Genomic DNA, 27,550 nt, shown 5'->3' with positions numbered 1-27,550 from the left:
TAGGCAAGTGATTTTCACCAGTTGCCCACAGATGTCTGGGATGGAAGGAAGTCTTCCCAGAGTTTTTAGATGCTGGGGGAAGCTGCAATGAGTGGAAAGGTTGGAAGAGTGAGTGGACTTGGACAATGTATAGCAACTAGATTTGAATGCCAGTTGGAGTGAATTTGCCATATGTTTCGTGGCTGGCAAGGCAGCCATACTAAGGTCTCGACAGCCAAGGGATTGCCATTGTGGGAAGGTTATGAGAAGGTCTTAGCAGAGGCCTAAACCATGGCCATCTTAATTCCACCTGCTGGGACCAGAACTCAACTCTTGGGACAAGCTGAGGGACTCCCATGCCCCAAGGGAACTAGCATCAGGGGACATTGTGAGACCTGCCCCTGAAGGATTTTGGAGAGCTTTAAGTTCCCAATTCTGCACAGTCTGAATGCTGAGGAAACAATCAGGTGATCAACCAAAGGCAACTAAGTTTGAAATGAAGACCATAAAGGTTGCTGGCTGTGCTCTCTGTCTCCTAAAAAAAAAAAATCACAGCACCACCTGGTGTTCTGGTGAAACATTTCAACATACTATCATCAAGAGCAATGACTTCTCTTTGAAACAAAGAAGGCAGTGAGAAGGAAAAAGGAGGACAAGGAGGTGAACAAGAAGAAAGAACTCATGAGGAGGAACCAACAGAAAAATTCAGGCAACATGAAAAACCAAACAGAGGAACTCCCCCAAGGGACTGTGAGGCAGCTACTGCAGAAGACTCCACCTATAATGGATTAATGGACATGACAGAAAGAGAATTTAAAATGTAGATGGTAGAGACAATATAAGGAATGGATGAGAAAATGGAAAGACAGAACCAAAAGTTGGATGAGAGATATGTAGAATATAGAAAAGATATGGTGGAGCTCAAGGAAATGAAGGAGACAATCATGGAATGTAAAGATGCAGTAAAAAGTATCAAAATAGGTTAGACCATGGGGAAGAAAGAACCTCACAGCTAGAGGATAAAGTTTTCATGTTAGCCCAGGTAGTTAAAGAGGCAGAGAAGAAGAGAGAGAAAGCAGCATAGGCACTTAGAGAACTATGAGACTCCATAAAGTGTTCAAACATAAGAATAAAGTTAAGTGAGAAAAAGATGAAAACTTCATACTGGTCAAAGGAACAATACAACAAGATGATATTTCAATTTTAAATATTTATGCACCAAACTTAAATAAGCTCCCAGATTTATGAAACAGACCTTGATGGATCTGAGCAATACAATATACCTTAACACCATAATAGTCAGAGACTTTATCACCCCTGTGACACAACTGGACAGATCTTCTAAACAGAAACTAAACAAAGATACAAAGAACTTAAATGTAACCCTAGAACAAATGGGATTAATAGACACACACAGAACACACCATCCCAAAGCTAAACAATATACATTTTTTTCCATGTACTCCAAAATCAACCACATCTGAGGATACACATCAAACCTCAGCAAAATTAAAAAAATAGAAATTATACCTTGTATCTTCTCAGACTACAAGGCAATAAAGGTAGAACTCAATTCCAACAAAAACATTGATCCTCAGACAAAGACTTGGAAATTAAACTACCTTCTTTTAAATGATCGTTGGGTTCAGGAAGGGATAAAAGAGGAAATCAGTAAATTCCCCAAACATAACAACAATGAAGCAGTCATAAGAGGTAAATTTATTGGGCGGTGCCTGTGGCTCAAAGTGGTAGGGCGCCAGTCCCATATGCCAGAGTTGGTGGGTTCAAACCCAGCCCCAGCCAAAACCCTCAAAAAAAAAAAAAAAGAGGTAAATTTATTGAATCAGAAGCCTACATTAGAAAAACAGAAAGAGTGTGCATCAACAACCTTATGAACCAGATTATGGAATTGGAAAAAGAAGAATAATCTAATCCCAAACCCAGCAGAAGAAAATAAATAACCAAAATCAAATCAGAGATTAATGAAATTTAAAACAAAAGAATCATTGAGAAAATTAACAAAACAAAAGTTGGATTTTTGAAAAAATAAATAAAATAGATTAAACTTTGCCCAGATTAACTAGAAATAGAAAAGTAAAATCTCTAATAACCTCAATCAAAAATAATGAAGGGGAAATAACAAACAGATGCCACAGAGATTCAAGAGAAAGAAATAAAGGGCATCCAAATGGGAGCAGAGGAGCTCAAACTCTTGCTCTTTGCCAATGATATAATCTTATACTTAGATAACCCCAAGGACTCAAGCACAAGACTCCTGGAAGTGATCAAAAAATATAATAATGTCTCAGGATATAAAATCAATGTCCATAAATCAGTAGCCTATGTATATGCTAATAATAGTCAAGATGAGAAGCTAATCAAGGACATAATTTCCTTCACATTAGCTTCCAAAAAATTGAAATACCCAGGAATAGACATACGAGAAAGGTGAATGAACTCCACAAAGAAAATTATGAAATCCTAAGAAAAGAAATAGAAGAAAGATATTAACAAATGGAAGAATGTACCATGCTCTTGGTTGGGAAGAATCAACATTGTGAAAATGTCTATACTACCCAAAGCAATCTACAGATTCAATGAAATCCCCATTAAAATACCATCATCATACTTTCAGGAATTAGAAAAAAATAATTCTTTAGGTTTTGTAGGGAGCTAGAAGAAACCTCATATAGCCAAGGCACTTCTTAGCAATAAAAACAAAGCTGGGGGTATCACCCTACCAGACTTTCAGCTATACTACAAGGCCATAGTGATCAAAACAGCATGATATTGGCACAAAAATAGAGATATTGACATTTGGAACTGTATAGAAAACCATGAGATGAGTGGGGTGGAGGGTCATGGTGTGGGACACACCTCTTGGAGGCATGACACAATTATAAGAGGGACTTTACCTAACACATGCAATGTGTGTAATCTGGTTCTCTGTACCCTCAATGAATCCTCAACAACAAAAGAAAAGAAAAGAAAAAAGGAACTAACATGTTACAGCCACCTGATCTTTGATAAACCAAACAAGAACATACATTGGGGAAAAGAATCCCAGTTCAATAAATGGTATTGGGAGAATGGTGTATCCATATGTAAAAGACTGAAACTGGACCTGTACCTCTCACCACTTACAAAAATTGGTTCAAGATGGATAAAATATTTAAATTTAAGGCATGAAACAACAAAAATCCTTGAAGAAATAAATATAACCTTCTCTAAAGAAGACAGATGAATGGCTAACAAACATATGAAAAAAATGCTCATCATCCTTAATTATTAGAGAAATGCAAATCAAAACCATCCTGAGATACCATCTAACTCCAGTGAGAATGGCCCAAATCACATAATCTCAAAACTGCAGATGCTGGCGTGGATGTGGAGAAAAGGGAACACTTTCACACTGCTGGTGGGACTGCAAACTAGTACAACCTTTCTGGAAGGAAGTATGGAGAAGCCTCAAAGCACTCAAGCTAGACCTCCCATTTGATCCTGCAATCCCATTACTGGGCATCTACCCAGAAGGAAAAAAATCCTTTTATCATAAGGACACTTGCACTAGACTGTTTATTGCAGCTCAATTTACAATCGCCAAAATGTGGAAACAGCCTAAGTGCCCACCAACCCAGGAATGGATTAACAAGCTGTGGTATACTATTCAGCCATTAAAAGAGATGGAGATGTTACATCTTTTGTATTAACCTGGATGGAAGTGGAAGACATTATTCTTAGTAAAGCATCACAAGAATGGAGAAGCAAGAATCCAATGTGTTCAATTCTAATATGAAGGCAATAGATGAGCTAACAAAGGAGGGATAGGGGAATAAGGGAGTGGGGAGGGTAAGGAGGGAGAGAGATGGGAGTTCACGATGTATGGCACACCTCTTGAGGGTGGAACACAATTATAAGAAGAACTTTATCTAACAGATACAGTCAGTGTAACCTAGTTTGTTGTACCTTCAATGAATCCCAAAAATATAAATAATAAAATCAAAAAGACAACATTTAATCTCAAAATAAATAAATAAATAAAATATTTTGAATGAATTAGTTCTTAATAGTTTAAAAATTATGAATGAATTCAGAGTTGTTCAGATAGCAACATTTTTTTCTAAGCTCTCCTAGTTAATCTCATTGTCAAAGATCTGAGAAGCATTGCTTTATTTGCTAGTAAAGTGCTCAGTACACCTTTCCATGTCTACTTGAATAATGAGGTGCAGCTAAATGACCAGATAAAAAGCTCACGTTAGTATTTTGTAGTTTTCTTTTCTTTCTTTCTTTTTTCTTTTTTTTTTTGCAGTTTCTGGCCAGGGCTCAGTTTGAGCTCACCACCTCTGGCATATGGGGCCAGCGCCCTACTCCTTTGAGCCACAGAAGCCACCCTTGTAGTTTTATTTTCATATAACCAGTATACTGGATTGTTTTCAAATATTTTCCTTAGGATTTCTTCCTGCAATCATATTAAAATCATTAAAAAACTTAGGTAATTACATATTCTATGCTAGTACAAAGGTAAACCTCAAATCAGACATTTTTCAGATGAGAAAAATGATCACAACTTACAAATAAAGTGAGCATTGTATTAAGAGGCAGATGAAAGATCCTTGTTACAACTGTGTAATATATCTTTGATTACTTCACTGCCTCTTACTGCTTGATGGAATTTAAAAGCTAATATCTAAAAAGTAAGAAAAATGTAAAGCTTGTGTAATCTCTAGTGTGCATGAAATTTGATGTGTGTAAGTTTGAAATTAGTTAATGCTCTGAGTTTCTAGCCCATGGTTAAAATTCCACTATGTAATTGGCTGTAGCATAATGTTAAAAAAAAATACTGCCCTTTTTGTACTGCAAGTGTGGCTATGACATCCAGAAATATCTGTCTTTATTTCAAACCAATTTTCAATCAATGAGTTAAGTCACTGATTTTTGCAAGTAAAGAAACTGAAGTCCAAAAGGTGTGATCAATCTGAGAGCACGACGTTCTTTAGCAGCAAAGCTGGGTCTGGGACTGTGATCTCCTGACACCCCACATGACGCACCGAGACAGTGGGAGGCTGTTAATATGGTGCAAGGTGATGGAGTACCGTGTCTCCACCTTGTGCACGAGCACCATGCAGTGCCAGAAGGCCTGACAATCACTCAGGAGTCCCTCTGGAAACAGCCAGAGTGGATCAAAGAACTGAAGTAAACAACCTAAATGACCTCTTTACAGTTTCAAAAAATAAGACCTTTATTCTTTGAAAGATGTTAAGGAACTTATTTTTATCATTATTGTTTTCCTTGACACCCAAATCACAGGCAGCAGCCACTTCAGAGCAGGGACAACATGTAGCCCTGCTCAGGCACCTGGTCAGATCTATTGGCTTTTTATGGCAGCAACTGTTCTAGATAACTGTGGTATCCTGGGGACTAGTCCAGGATTCCACAGTGATTGCTTAGTTTCCCTGCCTTACACTTTATTAAACTTTTTTTTTTTTTTTTGAGGCAGAGTCTCATTCTACTGCCCCAGGCTAGAGTGTCATGGCATCAGCCTAGCTCACAGCAACCTCAAACTCATGGATTCAAGCAATCCTCTTGCTTCAGCCTCCTGAGTAGCTGGGACTACAGGCCCCTGCCACAATACCTGGCTATTTTTTTTTTTTTTTCTCTTGATAGTGGAGATGGGGTTTGCTCTGGCTCAGGCTGATCTCGAACTCTTGAGCTCAAGCAATCCACCCATCTTGGCCTCTCTGAGTGATGGGATTACAGAATGAGCCATTACATTGGCCCATTTATCAGTTATTTTTGTATAATATTACATTACTCTTGCTAGCAAAACCACTAAAAAGCACATAACTACAAAAATGCTCTAGTTTTTATAATTGAATTGTTAAGAATTTGCTAGCCTTATTGATATGAATTTGTGGTAGTAAAGATTAAAGAGGTAGTCTTTGACATGTGTGGAAATACCTTAAGCAAAAGGAAAAAGGAAATACCTTAAGCAAAAAGGAAAAACACCTAAAGCAAAAAACAACCTGCTTGTACTGTTTTTTATGATTAGGTTAAATAGTAATTTCATCTCAGTATACACATGTAACACATATGAGCTTTTTCATATTAACACACAGTGTTAGTATTGTGAATTTTTGTAAAACATAATAAACTACTTTGACTCTAAGATATTACACTTGCAAAATAGATATTACAGTACTTAAATAGATCATGTACGTGCCTAGAATACATTTTTGTCTTATTACAAAGCTGATTCCTTCTATATATCATTTATTTAAAATTTAGGTTGAATGTCTGATTGGTTATTCTACACAACGAATGGTTGATTAACATTCATAAGGTCAAGAAAATTTAAAACCACAATTTGGTATTGCTAAACCATGCCCTAAGCTAATTAGGAGTAAATGGGAGTCCCCTCGCCTGACCTCTTTTTTTGATACTAGGCTACATGTCATAATATAATTGGTGGCATTGATGTGGTATTTAGAATAGTGCAGGATAATAATTATAATGATAAATATTTGCAGTTGTTGCAGATTACAGACACTTCATTATAGACTAAATGATAAATCTCCAGCTGCAGTGGTGCTGTCACACAACTTGAAATTTCACTTTTTATCCTTTTATTTTCTAGATCAATGCCTGTCTTACAGTCATTAAGTAAAGACACGAAGGTTGATGGTCCCAGATCTCAGTGGAGTTTAGAGTAGCGTCATGAATATGCAGCCCAGGAAACGCTCCATCGTTCTAATTCTCTGGTGACGTCAGGTGCCTCCGGGCATCTGCTCTCCTATTCACTGTTTATTAGATGGCTCATTCTTAATGCAGACTCATTTTTGAAGCTCATATGTTGAATCAAACTAAATGAAAATCAAACGATGCCCTTGCTAAGAATGCTGTGGATAAACACGAAGCTGATGATGATGAGCGCTAAGATTAAACTGGAATTGTCTTCAAATATGAATGTGAATTGTCAATACTTGCTGGAACTATTCAGCATTGAATTTTCCGGAAGCAAAAGTGGAATATTTCAGTAAATTTGTAACAGATTTCACCTGTGAATCAATCAAGATATTAGAGCCCGAGGATGTGATAATGACACATCACACTTAGAATAAGAGCAGTGTTTTTCCATGAGATTTTACTTCTACTGAGCCCTTTTTTCAGGTGAGAGTGTGTCATTTTTAAAATGAAAGCGCTCAGACTGAACTACCTTCCTGGCAAGCCAGAAAAGGCATATTTGTTGCCAACCTGAAAAAACAAGAACTCAGTAACTCAGAATTTCTCCAAGTGTTGTGCTTCCCAAATTATCAAACATCACCACACCCTTCAAGATTGATGGTTGAGTTCCAAGTAGGATATTGAGTTCAAGGTAGGATATTAACTAAAAAAGGGAAGGATTCCATCTCTCCCAGAAGAAAGGACACAAAGCTATAGGAAAGTGAAAAGTATTTTTGGAAAATGGAGCCCGATTCAATATGCTCCCAAAATAGGGTTCCTGGCTGGAAGTAAAATTAGGAAAGCAGCTTTAATGATGATAGTAAAAGCCTCCCAGTGTGAGTTTAAGGCAGTGGTTCTCAACCTTCCTAACGACCCTTTAATATGTTTCCTTATGTTGTGGTGAGCCCCCACCACAAAATTATTTTTATTGTGGCATTAGGAAGGTTGAGAACCACTGGCTTAAGGAATTCCAGTTTGTTTTCTGAGTAACTCTTAGTCATTGAAGGTTTCGAACAGAGTAAGGGAGTGACTCTGAGGACAACAGGGCTTGTTTTGATCAGATTGGCTTGTGTGGGCATGAAAGATCAAAACCAAAACCTAGTACTTAAATTTGGGGTGAATGTTTGAAGTGCTGAATAAACAAGCAGCAAGACCTTATCCCTAAATGAGAGGATATGGCTCATTTTAATTCAATATTTTACATTTAAAATCACCAGGCATAAAAGGGCCTTGGAAAAGTGATGGAATAAAATGGCTATCTCATTACTAGATAATAGTTTTGATTTCCCACTCAGTATCTATAGATTAATTCTAATATGGGCACAGCTGTGGCTTATTTTGAACTTGCGACTCTAACAATAGAACTTAGCTGATCAGACCATAAGGCAATATGAAGCATGTGGGGCTGACGTTGTGCAGAGAAATTTCTCAGGTTTTCTTCTTCCTTTTCCTATACAGAAAACTGTCATTTTGGTAGGAATAGAAGAAAGAAAAAAAATACTAAATGTATTTGACATTTGAGAGTTGGTAAGTGATTAATCTTAGAAACAAAACAAATGGACTTTTCTTTAATACAATTTTGTATCCAAATACATTTCTTGTTGTTTTTTTTTTTTACATTGATTACATTTGTTAGGCAAAGTCTCTCATAACATTGTGTGTTGCCCCTAAAAGGTGTGTCACACACCAAGCCCCCCACCCCCCTCCCTCCTTCCCTCTCTCTGCTCTCCCCTTCCCCCACCCCCACCGTATTCTTAAACGTCATTAATTGTCCTCATATCAAAATTGAGTACATAGTATTCATGCTTCTCCATTTTTGTGATACTTTACTAAGAATAATGTGTTCCACTTCTATCGAGGCTAATACAAAGGCTGTAAAGTCTCCATTTTTTTTAATGGCTGAATAGTATTCCATGATATACATATACCACAGCTTGTTAATCCATTCCTGGGTTGGTGGGCGTTTAGGTTGTTTCCACATTTTGGTGATTGTAAATTGAGCTGCAATAAATAGTCTAGTGCAAGTGTCCTTATGATAAAAGGATTTTTTTTTCTTCTGAGTAGATGCCCAGTAATGGGATTGCAGGATCTAATGGGAGGTCTTGCTTGAGTTCTTTGAGGATTCTCCATACTTCCTTCCAAAAAGGTTGTACTAGTTTGCAGTCCCACCAGCAGTGTAAAAGTGTTCCCTTCTTTCCACATTCATGCTAGCATCTACAGTTTTGAGATTTTGTGATGTGGGCCATTCTCACTGGGGTTAGATGGTATCTCAAGTAGTTTTGATTTGCATTTCTCTAATAATTAGGGATGATGAACATTTTTTCATGTTTGTTAGCCATTCGTCTGTCTTCTTAAGAGAAAGTTCTATTCATGTCTCTTGCCCATTGATAAATGGGATTGTTGGCTTTTTTCATGTGGATTAATTTGAGTTCTCTATAGATCCTAGTTATCAAGCTTTTGTCTGATTGAAAATATGCAAATATCCTTTCCCATTGTGTAGGTTGTCTATTTGCTTTGGTTGTTGCCTCCTTAGCTATACTGTATAGAAGCTTTTCAGTTCAATGAAGTCCCATTTGTTTATTTTTGTTGTTGTTGCAATTGCCATGGCAGTCTTCTTCATGAAGTCTTTACCCAGGCCAATATCTTTCAGTGTTTTTCCTATGCTTTCTTTCAGGATTTTTATTGTGTCATGCCTTAAATTTAAGTCCTTTATCCATCTTGAATCAGTTTTTGTGAATAGAGAAAGGTGTGGGTCCAGTTTCAGTCTTTTACATGTGGATACCCAGTTTACCCAGCACCATTGAATAGGGAGTCTGTCCCCCAGTGTATGTTCTTGTTTGGTTTATTGAAGATAAGGTGATTGAAAGATGTTAGTTCTATCTCATGGTTTTTTATTCAATTCCAAATGTCTCTGTCTCTATTTTTGTGCCAGTACCATGCTGTCTTGACCACTATGGCTTTGCAGTACAGACTAAAATCTGGTATGATGATGACCCTAGCTTTGTTTTTATTACTAAGAACTGGATTAGCTACATTTCTGGTTCCATACAAAATGCAGAATCATTTTTTCCAAGTCTTGAAAGTATGATGTTGGTATTTTAATAGGGATGGCATTGAATTGGTAGATTGCTTTGGGAAGTAGAGACATTTTAACAATGTTGATTCTTCCTAGCCATGAGCATGGTATGTTCTTCCATTTGTTAATATCCTCTGTTATTTCCTTTCTTAAGGTTTCATAATTTTCTATATAGTGATCCTTCACCTCTTTTGTTAGGTATATTCCTAGGTATTTCATTTTCTTTGAAACTATGGTGAAGGAAGTTGTGTCCTTAATCAGCTTCTCATCTTGACTGTTATTGGCGTATACAAAGGCTACTGACTTGTGGACATTGATTTTATATCCTGAGACATTACTGTATTTTTTGATGACTTCCAGGAGTCTTGTGATTGAGTCTTTGGGATTCTCTAAGTATAAGATCATGTCGTTAGCAAAGAAGGAGAGTTTGACCTCCTCTGCTCCCATTTGGATTCCCTTTTTTTCCTTGTCTTGCCTAATTGTATTGGCTAGAACTTCCAGCACTACGTTGAATAGTAAAGGTGACAGAGGACAACCTTGTCTGGTTCCAGTTTTAAGAGGAAAAGCTTTCAGTTTTACTCCATTCAGTAACATATTAGGTGTGGGTTTGTTATAGATAGCTTCGATCAGTTTAAGAAATGTGTCACCTATGCCTATGCTCTTCAGTGTTCTAATTAGAAAAAGATATTGAATTTTATCGAATGCTTTTTCTGCATCTATTGAGAGGATCACATGGTCTTTGTTTTTGCTTCTGTTAATATGTTGAATAATGTTTATGAACTTGGGTATGTTTTTTTTTTGTTTGTTTTGTTTTGTGATTCCATTTATATAAAATGTCCAGAAAAGGCAAATACATAGATAGAAGGTAAATTATTGGTTTCTTAGGAATGGGGATGGGGAAGAAGGGATTAACTGCAAATGGGCATGAGAGATCTTTCTTGGGGCAATGGAAACATTCTAAAATTGGATTGTGGTAATATTGTACAATGCACTAAATTTACTAACAATTATTGAATTATCTACTTAAAATGTCTAAATTTATGTTATTTAAATTAGACCTCACTGAAGCTGTTAAAAAACCAAGAAGATTAGGCTGGACATGGTGGCTCATGCCTCTAATCCTAGCACTCCAGGAGGCTGAAATGGGTGGATTGCCTGAGCTCAGGAGTTCGAGACCAGCCTGAGCTAGAGCAAAACCCCATCTCTTAAAAGAAAACTAACTGGATATTGTGGTGGGCGCCTATAGTTCCAGCCACTCAGGAAGCCGAGGCAAGAGGATCACCTGAGCCCAAGAGTTTAAGATGGCTGTGAGCTATGATGCAACAGCACTCCACCAAGTACAACAAAGCGAGACTCTGTCTCAAAAAAAAGAAAGAAACAAAGAAACAAAGAAAACACAATAATAACAACAACAACAAAACCCCAGGAACATTGTTCCATTGTATGACCAGATTATTTATTTATTTTCCTATCAGTGGATATTTAGTTGTTTCCATTTTTTTTACTATTAATAGCAATATCACTTTAAGTATTCTTGTACATGCCTCCTTATGCACCCAATAGGTATTGCTAATAGTGATATTGCTATTACTATACTCCATGTTGTATAGCTAGACAAAGAATTACTAGAGTGCTTCAACTTTACTAGCTATTGAAATACTGTGGAAGAGTTCTTGTTAATTCATAGTCTCATGTACTTGATACAGTCAGACTTTCTATAAACTAGTATACATGAAATAGCATCTTGTTTTAATTACCTTTGCAATATTTTTTCATCTCATATGAGACACTGGTGTTTCCTTTTCTATGAATCAAGGTAGAATATTGTAGTGATCAGGTGCTAGGGGACTTCTGTCTGGGTTTGAATTATGGCTCTGCCATTTTACATAAGTTAAGTATACTGGGCAAATTATTTTATAATTTTTTCTGTATACAACTTTTGTAACTCACATATTCACTCTAATAGTTTGTTTTTTGTCACAAAATTGCTTAAATGGATTTTTGTGCACCAGAAAAAAAAAGAATCATAGTTAAACTAAAGAACATTGAAAATAAAGAGACATTCTTTTTTTTTTTTTGAGACAGAGCCTCAAGCTGTCACCCTGGGTAGAGTGCCGTGGCATCACAGCCCACAGCAACCTCCAACTCCTGGGCTCAAGCGATTCTCCTGCCTCCACCCCCCAAGCAGTTGGGACTACAGGCACCCACCACAAAGGCCGATTATACTTTGGTTGCAACCGTCATTGTTGTTTGGTGGGCCCAGGCTGGATTCGAACCCACCAGCTCAGGTGTATGTGCACCTTAGCCACTTGAGCCATAGACGCCGAGCCTAAAGAGCCGTCCTTTATTTTTTTTTATTTGTTTTTTTTATTAAATCATAGCTGTGTACATTGATATGATCATGGGGCATCATTCACTAGCTTCACAGACCGTTTACCAAGTTTCACATATACCCTTGTAAGATGCACTGCTGGTATAATCCCACCAATCCCCTTCCCTCCAACCACTACACCCTCCCACCCCTCCCTTTCCCCCTTCCCCCGATTCTTAGGTTGTAACTGGGTTATAGCTTCCACGTGAAAACTCTAAATTAGTTTCATAGTAGGGCTGAGTACATTGGGTACTTTTTCTTCCATTCTTGAGATACTTTACTAAGAAGAATATGTTCCAGCTCCATGCATGTAAACATGAAAGAGGTAAAGTCTCCATCTTTCTTTAAGGCTGCATAATATTCCATGGTGTACATATACCACAATTTATTAATCCATTCATGGATCGATGGGCACTTGGACTTCTTCCATGACTTAGCAATTATGAATTAAGCTGCAATAAACATTCTGGTACAAATATCTTTGTTATGATGTGCTTTTTGGTCTTCTGGGTATATGCCCAGTAGAGGGATTACAGGATTGAATGGCAGATTTATTTTTAGATCTCTAAGTGTGCTCCATATCTCTTTCCAAAAGGAATGTATTAATTTGCATTCCCATCAGTGGTGCAAAAGTGTTCCCTTTTCTCCACATCCACGCCAACATCTCTGGTCTTGGGATTTTGTGATATAGGCTAGTCTCACTGGAGTTAGATGGTATCTCAAAGTAGTTTTGATTTGCATTTCTCTGATGATTAAAGATGATGAGCATTTTTTCATATGTCTGAAGGCCGCGTGCCTGTCTTCTTCAGAGAAGTTTCTCTTCAAATCCCTTGCCCAGCCTGCGATGGGATCCCTTGTTCTATTCTTGCTAATGCGTTTGAGTTCTCTGTGGATTCTGGTTATTAAACCTTTGTCAGAGACATAACCTGCAAATAACTTCTCCCATTCTGAGGGCTGTTTGCTTGCTTTACTTACTGTGCTCTTGACTGTTCAGAAGCTTTTTAGTTTGATCAGGCCCCAGTAGTGTATTTTTGAAGCTGCTTCAATTGCCTGGGGGGTCCTCCTCATAAAATACTCACCCAGACCGATTTCTTCAAGGGTTTTCCCTGCGCTCTCCTCTAGTATTTTTATAGTTTCATGTCTTAGGTTTAAATCTTTGATCCAGTGAGAGTCTATCTTCGTTAATGGTGAAAGGTGTGGGTCCAGTTTCAGTCTTCTACAGGTTGCCAGCCAGTTCACCCAGCACCATTTGTTAAATAGGGAATCTTTTCCCCACTGAATGTTTTTAATTGGCTTGTCAAATGTGAAATAACGGTAAGTAGCTGGATTCATCTCTTGGTTCTCTATTCTGTTCCAGACATCTACTTCTCTGTTTTTGTGCCAATACCATGCTGTTTTGATCACTATCGATTTGTAGTATAGTCTGAAGTCTGGTAGCATAATTCCTCCTGCTTTGTTTTTATTTCTGAATAATGTCTTGGCTATTCGAGGTTTTTCTGATTCCATATAAAACAAAGTATTGTTTTTTCAAGATCTTTAAAGTATGACAGTGGAGCTTTAATAGGGATTGCATTGAAATTATATATTGCTTTGGGTAGTATAGACATTTTAACAATGCTGATTTTTCCCAGCCATGAGCATGGTATGTTTTTCCATTTGTTAGTATTTTCAGCTATTTCTTTTCTTAGAGTTTCATATTTCTCTTTATAGAGATCTTTCACATCCTTTGTTAGATAAATTTCCAAATATTTCATCTTCTTTGGCACTACTATGAATGGGATAGAGTCCTTAACTGTTTTCTCAACTTGACTGTTGTTAGTATATATAAAGGCTACTGATTTATGAATGTTGATTTTGTAAAATGAGACGCTGCTGTATTCCTTGATCACTTCTAAAAGTTTTCTAGTAGAGTCCCTAGTGTTTTCCAGATATACTATCATATCGACTGCGAAGAGCGAAAGTTTGATCTCTTCTGACCCTATATGGATACCCCTGATCGCCTTTTCTTCCCTAATTGCAGTGGCTAAAACTACCATTACAATGTTAAAAAGCAATGGAGACAATGGGCAGCCTTGTTTGGTTCCTGATCTAAGTGGAAATGATTCCAATTTAACTCCATTTAATATGATATTAGCTGTGGGTTTGCTGTAGATGGTCTCTATCAGTTTAAGAAATGTCCCTTCTATACCGATTTTCTTAAGTGTTCTGATCATGAAGGGATGCTGGATATTATCAAAAGCTTTTTCTGCTTCGATTGAGAGAATTATATGGTCTTTGTTTTTTAATTTGTTTATGTGCTGGATTACATTTATAGATTTATGTATATTGAACCTGCCTTGAGACCCTGGGATAAAACCGACTTGATCATGATGTATAATTTGTTTGATGTGTTGCTGGATTCTGTTTGTTAGGATCTTGTTGAATATTTTTGCATGTATATTCATTAGTGATATTGGTCTATAATTTTCTTTTCTTGTTGGGTCTTTCCCTGGTTTGGGGATCAGGGTGATGTTTGCTTCATAGAATGTGTTGGGTAGTCTTCCTTCTTTTTCTACCTTTTGGAACAGGTTTAGTAATATATGTACTAATTCCTCTTTAAAGGTTTGGTAGAATTCAGACGTGAAACCATCTGGTCCCGGGCTTTTCTTTTTAGGGAGGTTTTGTATAGTTGATGCTATTTCCAAACTTAATATGGGCCTGTTCAACATTTCCACTTGATTCTGGCTAAGTCTTGGAAGGTGATGTGCTTCTAAGTATCAGTCAATTTCCTTCAGATTTTCATATTTCTGAGAATAAAGTTTCTTGTAATATTCATTAAGGATTTTTTGGATTTCTGAGGAGTCTGATGTTATTTCGTCTTTGTTGTTTCTGATTGATGAGATTAGAGATTTTACTCTTTTTTTCCTGATTAGGTTGGCCAAAAGCTTATCTATTTTATTGACCATTTCGAAAAACCAGCTTTTTGATTTATTGATCTCTTGTATTATTATTTTGTTTTCAATTTCATTTAATTCTGCTCTAATTTTGGTTATTTCTTTTCTTCTATTAGGTTTGGGGTTGGAACGTTCTTCCTTTTCCAGTTGTTTGAGATGTCCCATTAAGTTGTTAACTTCCTCTCCTTCCATTCTCTTGAGGAAGGCTTGCAGTGCTATAAATTTCGCTCTTAGGACTGCCTTTGCAGTGTCCCAGAGGTTCTGATAGTTTGTGTCTTCATTGTTGTTTGTTCCAAAAAATTGGCGATTTCTTTCTTAATCTCATCTCTGACCCGGCTATCATTCAGCATAATGTTATTTAACTTCCATGTTTTTGTATGAGTATGTAGATTCCTGTTGTTACTCAGCTCAAGTTTTATTCCATGTTGGTCCGAGAAGATGCATGAAATAATTTCTATTCCTTTAAATTTACTGAGGTTAGACTTGTGACCTAAGATGTGATTGATTTTGGAGTAAGTTCCATGGGCTGATGAGAAGTATGTGTATTTAGTTTTGTTGGGATGAAATGTTCTGTAGATGTCTGCTAAATCCAAATGTTGGATGGTTAGGTTTAAATCTAAGATTTCTTTGCTCAGCTTCTTGTTGGAGGATCGATACAACACTGCCAAAGGAGTGTTGAAATCTCCGACTATTATAGCGCTGTATTATGGAGCTGGAGGAAATCAAGTTGCTCATGTCTGTTAGAGTTTCTCTTATAAATTGAGGTGCATTCTGGTTGGGTGCATAGATATTAATAATTGAAATCTCATCATATTGAGTATTACCCTTAACAAATATGAAGTGACCATTCTTGTCCTTTCTTTCTTTTGTTGGTTTAAAGCCTATTGTAGCTGCAATAAAATTGCAACACCTGCTTTTTTCTGATTACCGTTTGCCTGAAATATGGACAACCATCCTTTCACCCTGAGTCTGTATTTGTCTTTTAAGTTAAGATGTGACTCTTGTATGCAACAAATATGTGGTTTGAGTTTTTGTATCCAGTCAGCTAACCTATGCCTCTTTAGAGGACAGTTTAAGCTGTTCACATTAATGGAGAATATTGATAAGTCTGGTGCAGTTTTGGGTATCGAGTTCTTCAAAAGTCCAGTGGGCATTTTTAATCCTTTCGCCAGCGTGGAAATTGGAGTTTGATCCGAAGTTTCTGAGTGAGTTTACTTTTGTGGTATAGGATCCGGTTGGTCATTATGGAGGATAGGTCTGAGAATATCCTGAAGAGCTAGTTTGGTTATGGCAAATTTCTTCAACATATGAATGTCATTAAAGTATTTAATTTCTCCATCATAAATGAAACTCAGTTTAGCTGGATACAAGATCCGGGGTTGAAATTTATTTTGCTTTAGGAGATTAAAATCCGTGACCACCCTCTTCTGGCTTGAAAAGTTTCAGCAGAGAGATCTGCAGTCATTCTAATATTCTTCCCTTTGAAGGTAATGGTTTTCTATCTCCTGGCAGCTTTGAGGATTTTTCTCCTTGATATTAACTTTAATGAAGTTAATTATGATATGCCTGGGGGATGTCTTATTGGGGTTGAATCGTGCTGGGGTTCTGAAGCTGTCCTCTATCTGAATTTCAGAATCTCTAGGCATGTCTGGAAAATTCTCTTTCATAATTTCATGCAGAAGGGCCTCTGTGCCCAGCGAGGCCACTTCATCTGTTTTTGGAACTCCTATGATTTGGATATTCGCCTTCTTCGAATTATCCCAGAGCTCTCTGAGAGAATGATCCATTTTTGCTCTCCATTTCTCTTCCTCTTTGAGAGTTTGGGAGCATTCCAAGGCTTTATCGTCAATGTCAGAAATCCTTTCTTCTGCTTGCTCCATTCTGTTGCTGAGGTATTCTACTGTATTTTTCATATCTTTGAGGGCTGCAAATTCTTGCTTCAGTGTGTCTAAGTCTTTGGTGGTTTTGTCTTTAAATTCATTAAATTCTTGAGACAACTTTTGAATTTCTCCTCGAATTCCTAATTCCACTTTGTTAATCTTGTCTGCAATCCAAATTCTGAATTCGATTTCTGACATCTCAGCCAGTTGTTTATGAATGGGATCTTCAATTACATCTGCCATATCTTTACTTGGGGGTGTTGATCTATTCTGATTGTTCATGTTACCGGAGTTTTTCCGCTGATTCCACCCTGGTTGTTTTACTCCCTTTAATTTGGGGCTTTGTCGAGGGCTTGTACAGTGTTGTGGCCTGAGAAACTGGGGCCCTATCTGGTTTGGTGGGGCTAAGTGGTTCTATCTTGTTTTCAGCTGGTTTCTGTTCCACCCTAGTGAAACAGATACTCTGGATTGAAGTCTCAGCTGTGGAGAAATATCAGCAATTAAGTCACCCCGCCCCCCACTGGCAAACAATTGGAAAAGAAAAATCAAACCTTCCTACCACCGTGCACCCATGGCACCACCTGAGTTTTCCTCAGGTGATTGGTTCAGTTCAAAAGGTCCAAATCAATTGTCTCAGTCTGCACCTGTCTTGGGTGAGAGAGTTTAAGAGGTCTCTGGGAACTGGATCACAGGGGTCTGGTGACTACTCTGGTGTGGCTTGCTCCAGTGCTGCGTGGAGTCAGGAGGAGCCACCCAGGCAATAGATCAGTCTGGGAAGGTTGCTGCCTCCTTCCCCACCTTGCACCACTGTCATACCCAGTCCCTGATAGCCCTGCAGTTGGCTGACCCAGTTGCCTGTAGTAAATCAGTACTCCAGGAGTTTGCACCTGCCTGAATCACAACGAAGTCTGCCAGGCTGCTGCACTCTGCCTCTCTCCAGCAGGAGGGGGTGAGGCCTGACAACCTCAGGTACTTGATGAAGGTTGGGGGGTTTTCACTTAGGTCCAGTCTCACCCCTGATTAATGTTACTGACAGAATAGAACAACTCTGCATTTCCCCTGCAGAAGAGAAGCTGAATTGAGTTCCAAATCAGCTTGTCTTTGCTCTTGTATTGTCTATAGGCTGACGATCCCCTGAGGGCCAGGTGCATCTTAGGTTTATTAAACACACCTCTGGGTCAGCCCCGCCCTGGGAGTTTCCCTGGTTTACAAGTTAGAGTTGCCTCAGGCAAACTCAGAGTCTCTGGTTGCCAAGGGAGACAGGGGGTGTGGCTTCAGAATATTCGGTAGTGAGCCGTATTGGTAGCAAGCTGTTTTATGGCTCAGGCAACCGCTGCTCTGGTGTAGCTCCCTTCTGGCCAAGCATCCTCTCTCCACTCTCATACCCCAGAGTCTGCACCGACCAGCTGCAGCCCAGCACTGTCTACACCCCTCAAGCAATCGCCCAAGAGTCTGGACCACTGGGGGACAGGCCTCCAGACCTTGGAGTGAGAGCAGAGGGGAGTGCGGGGAGTGCTGGGAGCCTGGGGTTGCGGGCCGAGAACACACACAGCTGTACACAGTTTTATGTCTGGCCATATTGTCACCAAAAGACGGCTGTTGCACTGTGCCTCAGGGAACTGCCACTCCAGTGTGGTCTCCTCTCCGCCAACTGGGACTGGCCTCCAGACCTCAGTGTGAGTGAAGGGGAGTGCTGGGAGCTCAGAATTCCAGGTAGAGACTATATACAGTTTATACAGTTTTATGCCTCGCAGGAGGATGCCATGGCACCCTAGTTGGGGAGGTAGGTCTAGTTTTTAGAGGGTCTCTCCCATGGAGTGTAGTGGGAGGACCTTTGAATTCTGCCCGGTTGTTCGTGGGGCACTCTGAGCCGTTCTCATGGGGGAGGGTACTCCCGTCCGCTTGGTGATGGATTTTGTACCTTTTGTTTGTATCCTTGTGGTCGCAGCTTGCCTCAGCGAGGTGCTGATGTGCGTTCTTCAACCTTCTCTCTCAGTGCAGCTCAAATCCTCAAGGTTACTTGCTGAATTTTTGTTTTTTAACTCTCCTTCTGGATGGGAGCCTCTGTGGAAAGCTGGCTTCAGTCAGCCATCTTGTCTCCTCCCCCCTGAACTTGGATATGTTAAACCAGCCTTGCATCCCTGGGATGAAAGGGATTATCCCATGTATGATGGGATGTATGACTGATCATGATGTATGACTTTTTTGATGATAAGCTGTAATCTATTGGCTAGGATTTTGTTGAGAATTTTTGCATCTATATTCATTAGTAAAATTGGTCTGAAATTCTCCTTTTTAGTTGGGTCTTTTCCAGGTTTTGGCATCAGAGTGATGTTTGCTTCATAGAAGGTGTTGGGGAAGATTCCTTCCTCCTCAATTTTTTGGAATACTTTCTGCAGTAGGAGAATAAGCTCTTCTTTGAAGGTTGGCTAGAATTCTGGTGTGAAGCCATCCAGACGAGGGCATTTTTTTGTTGGAAGCTTTTTTATTGTTTCTTTGATTTCAGTGCATGAAATTGTTCAGGAGCTCTATTTCTTCTTGGCTAAGTCTAGGGAGAGGGTGTGATTCCAAATATTGAACCATTTCCTTCACATTGTCAAATTTCTACACATAGAATTTCTGGTAGTATTCAGAGATCATCTCTTGTATCTCTGTGTAACCCGTTGTTATTTCCCCTTTATCATTTCTGATTGAGGTTACTAGAGATTTTACTTTTCTATTTCTAGTTGTTCTGGCCAAAGATTTATTTATTTTATTTATTTTTTCAAAAAACCAACTCCTTGGGGCAGCACCTATGGCTCAATGGATAGGGCGCTGGCATCATATACTCAGGATGGCGGGTTTGAACCTGGCCCCAGGCAAACTGAAAAACAAAAAAATAGCCAGGCATTGTGGCCAGTCCCTGTAGTCCCAGCTCCTTGGGAGGCTGAGGCAAAAGAATCACCTAAACTGAGGGATTGGAGGTTGCTGTGAACCGTGATGCCACAGCACTCTACCAAGGGTGATAAAGTGAGACTCTATCTCAAAAACAAATGAAAAAAAAAAACCCAAAAACTCAACTCCTTGTTTCATTAATTTTCTGAATGATTCTTTTGTTTTCAATTTCATCAATCTCTGATTTAATTTTCAATATTTCTTTTCTTCTGCTGGGTTTAGGCTTAGATTGTTCTTCTTTTTCCAATTCCATAAGATGGCTTGTGAGTTTGTTTATATGTTCTCTTTCTGTTTTTCAAATGTAGGCTTCTAAAGCACAAATTTTCCTCGCAGAACTGCTTTTGCAGTATCCCACAGATTTTGGTAGCTTGTGTCTTCATTGTTGTTGTACTCAAGGAAGTTAATAATTTGATTTTCTCTTTTATTTCTTCCTGCAACCAACTGTCATTCAACAGAAGGTTGTTTAATTTCCATGCCTTTGTGTGGGGTTGAACATTTTTGTTGGAGTTGAGTTCCACCTTTAGTGCCTTGTGGTCTGAGAAGATACAAGGTAAAATTTCGATTCTTTTGATTCTGTTGAGGTTTGTTTTGTGTCCTAGGATATGATCAATTTTGGAGAATGTTCCATGGGGCAATGAGAAGAATGTATATTCTTTAGCTTTGGGATGGAGTATTCCATATGTGTCTATCTAGCACAGATGTTCTAGGGTCTCATTTAAATCCCTTATATGAGGAGGCCTCAAACTTTTTAAACAAGGGGCCAGTTCAGTGTCCCTCAGAGCATTGGAGGGCTGGACTATAGTTAAAAACAAACAAACAAAAACTATGAACAAATTCCTATGCACACTGCACATATCTTATTTTGAAGTAAAAAAGCAAAACAAGAACAAATACAATCACACCACCTCATGTGGCCCACAGGCCGTAGTTTGAGGACCCTTGCCTTATATCTTTGTTTAATTTCTATTTAGAGGATCTGTCCAGCTCTACAAGAGCAGTGTTAAACTCCTCTCCTATTATAATGTTATAGGATATCATATTGCTCAGATTGAGAAAGGTCAGTTTCAACAATCTGGGAGCATTTAAGTTGGGTGCATAAATAATTAGAATTGAAATGTCTTCTTATTTTATTTTTCCCTTTACCACTATAAAGTGATCATCCTTGTCTTTTTGACTTTAGTTGCTTTAAATCCACATGTATCTGAAAATAAGATTGTAGCCCCTCTTTTCTTCTGAATTCTGTTTGCCTGAAAAATTGTCTTCCAACCCTTAACGCTGAGTTTTAATTTGTCTTTTGAAGCTAGATGTGTTTCCTGCAGACAGCAAATGGATGGCTTGTGTTTTTTAATCCAGTCAGCCAATCTATGCCTCTTCATTAGGGAATTCAAGTCATTAACATTTATTGAGATAATTGATAAGTGTGGTAGTGTTCTATTCATCTTATTTTGTGAGAGTCCATTGCTTAGTTTTATCTTTTGCATCAGTGTGAAAGTTAGGTTCTATCCTGTAATTGCTGAGTGCAATTATATTATAAATATATTATAAATTAAAATTTCCTAAATTTTCATTGGTGCTGATCCATTCACATTGGTGCTCATCCATTCAATACAGGTTGAAGTATTTCCTGTAGAGCTGGTCTTGTTGGGGTGTATTTCCTCAATGTTTGCATATCAGTAAATGATTTTATTTCTCTGTCAATTTTAAAGCTTAGCTTAGCAAGATGTAGAATTCTGGGCAGGAAATTGTTCTGTTTAAGTGGATTAAAAGTAGATGACCATTGTCTTCTTGCTTGGAAAGTTTCATTAGAGAAGTCTGCAGTCACCCTGATGGATTTTCCCCTGTAGGTCAACTGACACTTACTCCTGGCAGCTTAAAGAATCTTTTCTTTTGTCTTGACTTTGGACAGGTTCATCACAATGTGTCTTGGAGAAGTTCTGTTACGGTTGAGGTGACCTGGGGTCCGATATCCTTCTGAAAGGAGTGTGTCAGAATCTTTGGTAATATTTGGGAAATTTTCATTTATAGTATTCTCTAGTATGGCTTTCATTACCCTGGGGCATTCTTCTTCTCCTTTTGGGATACCTATAACTTGTATGTTGAATGCTTCATAAAGTCCTATTATTCGATCAGCGAACATTCTGCTTTCTCTCTCTTCTTTTCTGCCTCTTTAACTATCTGAGTAATCTGAAGAGCTTTGTCTTCTACCTCTGCAATTCTTTCTTCTGCATAGTCTAATCTGTTGTTGATATTTTCTATTGCTTCTTTAAGTTCCCTAATTGACTGCTTCAGTTCCTTCAGCTCTGCTATATCCTTTCTATATTCTTCATATCATTCATCTCTTATTTGATTCTGTTTTTGAATTTCCTTTTGGTTATTTTCCACTTTAGTAGCAGTTTCCTTTGTTGTTTCCATCATTTCTTTCATTGTTTTCATCATCTGTAATCTAAATTCCCTTCTGTCATTTCTAACATTTCTTTATAGGTGGAATCATCTGCAGTAGCTACCTCACAGGCCTTTGGGGAGGAGGGGTTGCTCTGGACTGGTTTTTCATGTTGCCAGGGCTTTTCTGCTGATTCTTCCTCATGAGTGTTTTATCTGTTTCCTTGCCTTAATTTTCCTTTCACTTACTCTTGCTCTTTAAGTTACCGTGTCTCTGGCTTAGGGTTTCAATGAGTCTTTTGGTATAGGACCAGAAGGATGAGAAAATTGAAGAGCAAGAAGGGAAAAAAGATTTCAAAAAAAAAAAAAAAGTGGCACCTGTGGCTCAAAGGAGTAGGGAGTAGGACACCGGTCCCAAATACCAGAGATGGTGGGTTCAAATTCAGCCCTGGCCAAAAACTGAAAGAAAAAAGAAAAGAAAAGAAAAAACAGAAAGGAGAGGGGGGTGAATAAAAGGAAATATTGACAAAAAGAAGAAAGGCACAGGAAGAGGGAGACAGGAGCAATATAGGTGTACAGTAGGGTACATTGACTGAAACTTAACCCCCCCCAACCTCTGGGGGTCCTGGGTTAGGTAATTCCCTTGAGGTCAGCAGCTCTTTGCCAGCCTGTTCAGACACAGTACCCCACCACCACCAAGTATAGAGGAAAGACAAAAATGCTATAAGTCAAACCTAAACAAGCAAACAGAAAACTTTACAGGATAAAATTGGGAGAAAAACAAAATAATAGTCATAGAAACACTAGTAAAAATGAAGTTCTAATTGTTAAAGAAGGCAATAACAGAAAATTATATTTAAACTAGAAAAATGGAGAAAGAAAAGAAAGAAAAAGAAAAATCTAGAGGAAAATGTTGAAATTAAAAAAACAAAAACAAAAAGAAAGCAGTATATATATCTTGCTGAATATTGTTTGGGCAATAGGTGATCTTCTTGGGTATGAGATGTTAATCACAATGCTGATATGGCTATCCGAGATGGAGACTGGCTGCCCCTTCTGATTTCTCAAACCCCTCAGGGTGGAGAACCTAAATATCTCCTCAGCTGTTTAAAAGGCACTTTAAACTGCTAACCTTGGTTAAGCAGAAGCTTTCCCAGGAAAGCACTTGTCACTGGGATCACTCCTGAAGTGGCTGTCCTCTTACCCAGTGTGCCAAAACTGGTCTCACTCTATGCCCCTGAGGGCCAAGGCTATAAGGCATTTCGGTCCCCACCTCTAGGCTGCTCAGTCAGTAGATTATTCACCCAAGGTCTCCCGCCCAATCTTTGCTCTGCGATCCTAAAGGCAGAACTTGCTGGGGCAGTTCTCCCACAATGGCTCTGCGTGGCCCACAGCTGAACACTATTAGCTCCATCAGGCTCAGCAGTGCAGTCCAGGGCCCTAGACATTGCTTAAAGTCCTCTGTATCTCACCCAAGTTCTCCCAAGGTAGTTCAACTGAGTGCCAAGTGCAAAAAAAATCAAAACAGCTCACAGGTAAGTCCTTTCCAGTTTGCAATCTCACTACTGCTGTATTTACAGCTGCTGATGGGATCAGACCAAAGGAAGACACACAACCACTTGCCAGTTCTCCACTGCTTTTTCCTTCCTCATGGGGTCCAAAGGTCTCTCACTGATGCCCTGTGTCCCCAAAGGGATGTTTCTGGGCAGATGCCACCATCCAGAGATGCCTGGAGTCTTCTCTCCCCAGTCTCACTGTGCCCAGTTGCAAGAAAGCTGTTACTTGGCTGCCATCTTTCTCCTTCCCCCCAAATACTTTCTTATTTAAGTGATATTAAAATATTTCTAAGGAATAGTAAAAATTTTGAATATATCTTACAGGTATGAGCATAAGCTTTAGTATTGGTAACTATACCTCTGAGTTCTGAGTTGTCAACTGAGAAGAAAACCTAAAAGGCAAATATCACAGGAAGTCCATGGCAAATGTGGTGATGTTGGTTTTATTTCAAATAAACCAACTCTCCAAGAGACTTAGGACTGCCTAAGAATCAAGAGCAGTATTGCACATTTATTAACAGAAGTTTCCTTCTTGGTTAAATGACAGTTTAGGAAATCCCACCTTTCTAATAATGTGTTGAGAGGATCAAATGCATTATAATATAAAATAAAAGTGACATTTCAACTGTCATAGTCTTTAGGTGTAAGTGAACATTATTCTATCAAATATTTTAAAGGAAATGAAAGTTTTATTAATATTAGTATTAGACATGGAATATATCAACATAAGAGCTGTTATGTTTTGAATGCCTGTCTTATGCCAATAGCAGCCAAGAAAATATGTATTTTTGTTTGTGATACTCAAAATAATCTTCTGAGTTTAGCTTCACCATCTCCACCCCTTTACAAATGAAGAAGAGGATGTTTGTAGGTACAGCAGCTTGTCCATCACTCCAGTGACCACATGGGGCCAGGTCCTGGCTTCCCTGTTATATTCCCACATCCTTCTGTCAGTGTTGGTCATGTTGGCTGTGTGGTTTGCAGAAAAGGCATAATGCTATTGTTTTCATTTTTAATTTAGAAGAAATATGAAAAAATGATTATGTACATTTTTTCAGACAGTGGTTTTTCTCATCCATAGCTGGCTAAAACATGAGGTGTAGCACTCAGCCATCAGCATTTGGGTCCCCCAGACCCTCCCAGCTGTGTCCATATTAGCACTAATCTTCCATTGATGTCCTTATCTTGGTGGTATGGGTAGTATGAGGCTGTAAAAATGAGTGCTGGAGAAAACAACATGTACTTGTGAATCATATTAACAGTAAATTCAGCCTCAGTGAACTGTGTGTCACACCAGCCCAAACCAGGACTCCCCCTCTCCACAAAAGCCAGCCTCCCACTGCTTAAATATGTACCCCGTTGGCCATCGAACTCAGGCATTTTCACAATTTGACTCCAGTTGTCTTTATAATCTCATTATTCTCCATGTGCCACCAGCCATCCTACATTATCACCACCATCCCCTCCATACGAGAGCAGGTTAGACCTTTTCATTCTATTTTCTTTTTCTATTTGCTAGTTTCTCATACATGTTTCTTTATTCTCTACTTTAAAATATTTCTCACTTTTTCAAGGGCAAAGTGAAAAGTTGACTGTGTCTTCTCTAATTAAAGCATTTATTTGTGCCCCTCTAACATTTATATCATTCTGCTTCTGGAAAGTAATTAGTAATTTGCAAATCTGAGCTGTCTTCTCTCAGTGCCCAGGGTAGGGAATTGTCATCTCAGCCTGCAGTGGTGTGTGTTGCACAGAGTCACATGTTTCCGGACACAGTGATGATCCCACTCTGGTTGGGTCAGTCTATACCTGTGAACGGTTTGAGGTAGCAAATTTCAATACAAAAGTTGATATGAGGGTCTTTTCTAGAGGCAGGTAACCTAGATAACCTAGGGAATTAGACAGTATGATTTGAAACATGTTGAAAGAAGATGAAAGTTATTGGGCTGGAAAAAAAATACAGAGACAGAATGACCCGTCTTGTTCCATTTAATTTCCAGAGTGTTGAGAAATAAACAATAAATCACAATTACAAGGAGGCAAAGACAAAGAAGGATACCCTAAAATATATAATGACCAAGAAGGACGGGCTCAGCAGCAGAGAGTCCTGTAGCTCAGGGAGTTCTAGTGCATGTGGAAATATGGTAAAGGGAATGCCTATTTTTAGCAGAAATTTTGAGAGAGTGGGGAAGAGATGAATATTAAAGAGTTTTACAGTACTTCCTAGGAAGATGTTGCATTCCATCATTTATGGCAAAACTTCAAAATCATTCTTCCCTCCAATGCTAAAGCGATATTCTAGTTTCAAGCATCATCAACTCTAGTATCTGAACCCTTAGATAGAAGCTTATTTTCAGATGCTCCACCTTCACAGTCTCAAAGTTTACTTTACATACTTTCTATAATTAATTAAATATATCATAAATTCCCATTTTTTCAATTTGTACCAGCTCATAATATTTACTTATTTCCTCATGATCACAAATTTAAATCTACTGATTTCAGTTTGGACAAAAGTCACTTTACAATCCAGGGGTCCTCAAACTTTTTAAACAGGGGCCCAGTTCACTGTCCCTCAGACTGTTGGAGGGCCAGACTATAGTTAAAAAAAAAAAAAAAAAAACTCTGAACAAACTCCTATGCACACTGCACATATCTGATTTTGAAGTTAAAAAACAAAATGAGAACAAATACAATCACATTGCTGCATGTGCCCCGCGGCCATAGTTTGAGGACCCCTGCTGACAGCAAGGAAGGGGGGAAAAGGAAAATAAAATACTTCTTTTGCCCTCCTAACAAGAATAAAGAAAACTTCATGAGCTAAATAATAAATAGTTATTTTTTTAAATTCTTCCTTTTTAAGCTTTTACAAGCTTCAGTAAAATGGATGACAAATCAAAGTAAATTTAGGTAGTAAATTCAGGACAGATCACAAAATAATTTAGTTAATACTATTTTTTTATGGTTAGAATCACACATTCTACTAGTTAGAGTTCCCACCAGAAATACAAAGTTTAAATAAATACTTAAGATTACTACATATTATATTTGTGATTATTGATGGAGTATAACATTTTTGCATGTATTTATTTTAATTACTGCAGTAAAACTCTTATGATCCTGTTCCCAAACATTTTATAAAAGAGCTATTATTCAGCAAATGAAATTACATGTGGTATCCAGGTCTTTGATCTCCAGAGATGTTTAAGGAGATTTAATGACATTTACAAAGCTTATAAAATTCAGCTGGACAAACATCTGATTTTAATAGTTTTTGGTGTTTAATATAGGTAATTTTAATTTAAGCTTTGAGGAATGTTGATCGTTGATATTCTCATAAGCCTAAATACAATTTTGGTACAAATAGAGAAAAGTGTGCCCCAGTAAGTTCTAAAAAATGATAGCTGTATATGTCTGTTGTTGTTGCAATTGCCACAGAAGTCTTCTTCGTAAAGTCTTTTCCCAGGCCAAAATCTTTAAGTGTTTTCCTCTCACTTTCTTTGAGATTTTTATCATTTCATGCCTTAGATTTAGATTCTTTATCTGTCTTGAATCAATTTTTGTGAGTAGAGAAAGGTGCAGGTCCAGTTTCAGTCTTTTACATGTGGATATCCACTTCTCCCAGCACCATTTATTAATAGGGATTCTTTCTTCTAGTGTATGTTCTTTGTTAGGTTTATCAAAGATCAGGTGGCTGTAAGATGTTAGTTTTATCTCATGGTTTT

Source organism: Nycticebus coucang, chromosome 9 (assembly GCF_027406575.1).
Source record: "Nycticebus coucang isolate mNycCou1 chromosome 9, mNycCou1.pri, whole genome shotgun sequence".
Taxonomy (NCBI): Eukaryota; Metazoa; Chordata; class Mammalia; order Primates; family Lorisidae; genus Nycticebus; species Nycticebus coucang.
Note: the sequence above shows the minus strand (reverse complement) of the source record.